Source organism: Grammomys surdaster, unplaced genomic scaffold, assembly GCF_004785775.1.
Source record: "Grammomys surdaster isolate TR1022 unplaced genomic scaffold, NIH_TR_1.0 185, whole genome shotgun sequence".
Classification (NCBI taxonomy): Eukaryota; Metazoa; Chordata; class Mammalia; order Rodentia; family Muridae; genus Grammomys; species Grammomys surdaster.
This window is the reverse complement of record NW_021604630.1, coordinates 6360331-6363210: the sequence shown is the minus strand read 5'-3', so window position 1 is coordinate 6363210 and position 2880 is coordinate 6360331. Positions and strand designations below refer to the sequence as shown.

Genomic DNA, 2880 nt, shown 5'->3' with positions numbered 1-2880 from the left:
GGGTGTGATTACAGCAACATAAATAAACAAGAACATCTTCTATTCAAGATGTTTTCTTTTCTGGCTGGCTATTATTCTAATATTTTGGTTTTTTAGGCCATTGATTTGAAATGGAATCTAAGGTTTCTTTATTTAAGAACTTTAAAAAGTTTTCATCTTTATAGTACCTGGATTTAATTTATGACAGTAAGATCAATGCAGAGTCCTGTTATTTTTTTTCTTCCTGTGAAAATCTTCTAAGCCTGAATTAGTTCATAATTATTCTACCTTTCATCTTTGAATCCTGTTTGAACTTGGGGATTCATCAAGTTTTCATATATTCTGGATATATCAAATTGATAAACTATGAGAAATAACTACTTTCTCGTGATAATTATTTTGTGTTGATTTAGTGACAATAATTTTATAACTATTCAGGCCTGACAAAGTATATGCTTTATAATCTAATCTTTTCAGGGTTGGGTTTGTGGGAAGTCGTTGAATTCAAGCTTAAAGTATAACAGCAATTTTTATCCATTTTTCTCAATTCTGGGTACACTATAATTAATAGATTGTCTGAAGATATCATAAATCACCACACATGAGCAATAGGATTTTTTTTTTTACAAATTTGAGTCCATAATCCCCAAATTTACATATGAACAGGGTGTTCTTTGAGATCCTCTAAAGGAAAAGTATCCTCTACTGCAGTGATGGCTTTCTGTGGCTCAGTAATCTCTAACATAGTAATCATTGTCTTGTGTTCATTTTCTTTTCACATTTCTTTCTTCTCTGAATCTTTGCAAATATCTGCACCCCTTTTTTACCTTTTTCTTAAAATATAAAGATTCAATTCTTTGATTTTTAGCCCTTTGAAAATACAGAAGGGTATAATTCTGAGATTCCTAATTACATTTCCCAAGACTTTACATCCAAATAAGTACACGTTCACTAGCACCAAGGGATTGGGATTTGATCATATATTTTCAGTGGATGCTATAAACCTTTGACAATTATGTTCATTTAAATTACAACGGAATTGAAGTCAATCTACCTGAAAATATAGTACAATTTTCTCTTAGTTGAAATAATTTCACGCACTAAAGTTTTACTCATTCTCTTAAGATAGGCCAGATCTTACTAATTTTGTCTTGAACATTTTTAATTGTTATTTTTTTAAAGCATGTAATGTTGTTCACTATAATTATTTTTAAAACTACCGCTCCATTCTGGATTATAATTACTTTTTATCAGCAGCTTGCTGACTTTGCAGTGGTTCCCCTGCCTCAGTGTGCCACAGAGCCTCCTCTTGTCTGGACAAGATGGCAACCCTTAAGGACAAGCTCATTGTGCCGTAGCAGAATAGGAGGCTGCTGTCCTGAACAACAAGATTACTGTAGTAGGCGTTGGACAAGTTGGTATGGCATGTGCTATCAGCATCCTGGGAAAGTCTCTGGCTGATGAACTGGCCCTGGTGGATGTCTTAGAAGACAAGCTCAAAGGAGAAATCATGGATTTGCAGCACGGGAGCTTATTTCTCCAGACCCCCAAAATTGTGGTGGATAAAGATTACTCCGTGACAGCCAATTCTAAGATTGTGGTGGTGACGGCAGGAGTCCGCCAGCAGGAGGGGGAGAGCCTACTGAATCTGGTGCAGAGAAACATCAATGTATTCAAGTTCATTATTCCTTAGATCGTCAAGTACAGCCCTGACTGCACCATCATCGTGGTTTCCAGTGGGTAGATATTCTTACTTATGTCACCTGGAAGCTGAGAGGGCTACCTAAGCACCGTGTGATCGGAAGCTGATGCAATCTGGATTCTGCTCGGTTCCACTACCTCAAGGCTGAGAAACTTGGCATCCATCCCAGCAGCTGCCACGGATGGATCCTGGGCAAGCATGGTGACTCCAGTGTGGCTGTGTGGAGCAGGGTGAACGTGGCAGGAGCCTCCCTCCAGGAACTGAATCCAGAAATGGGGACGGACCACGACAGTGAGAACTGGAAGGAGGTGTATAAGATGGTGGTGGACAGTGCCTACGAAGTCATCAAGCTAAAAGGCTACACCGACTGGGCCATCGGCCACATCGAGTCCATGCTGAAAAACCTCTCTTGGATTCACCCCGTGTCTACAATGGTGAAGGGAATGTAAGACATTGAGAACAGTCTTCCTCACACTCCCGTGCATCCTTAATGCTCGGGGGCTGACCAGCGTCATCAACCAGAAGCTGAAGGATGATGAGGTCGCTCAGCTCAGGAAGAGTGCGGACACCTTGTGGGACATTCAGAAAAACCTCAAAGACCTGTGACTGCCAGGCCCTAGGCTGTAGAAACCTCCAATGTGACTAACTGTGAACCTTTAGTCTTCAGCCTTGTACGCAGGTCACAGAACGCTCCTTCCTTGACATGTGATATAAGCTCACAGATCAAAGCCCGGGTTTGTTTGATGTTTGCACTAGGAGCTCCTGAACAAATAAAGTTAGCAATTGCAGCTTACTTCTGCATGCCTTTTCTCTAGTTACTTGAGATGGTGTCTTACTGCATAGCCAGCACTAGCCTTGAACTGAGCTCTCTGGCCGTAGCCTTCCTGGTATTGAGATTACAGGCCCACCTTCTGTTTAATGATTTCTGAAAAGTTTTGACACTCCGTCTACGTCCTTGTAACCACTTTCCAGGCAGTGCCAGAATACTCAGTCAGAATGTGCCCTATGATTTTCATGTTTTGAGAATATAGTTACAGTTGTTTGAAGGCTTTTGATTATGGTCATGTGTAGCTGTGTGCACGTAGGACCAGCTGGGTCAGATACCTTGAAGCTGAGTCACTGGTGGTTGTGAACTACCTGATGTCAGTGTTGAGAGGCAAGCCACCGTCCACTACAAGAGCAGCTGATGCCTTTAACCA

The 2880-nt window shown here is 41.0% G+C and overlaps 1 pseudogene; it reads left to right on the top strand.

The window, feature by feature from the left end:
* The first annotated feature begins 1301 nt into the window (after positions 1-1301).
* LOC114621915 lies at positions 1302-2287 on the top strand (annotated as a pseudogene).
* The last annotated feature ends 593 nt before the right edge of the window (positions 2288-2880 follow it).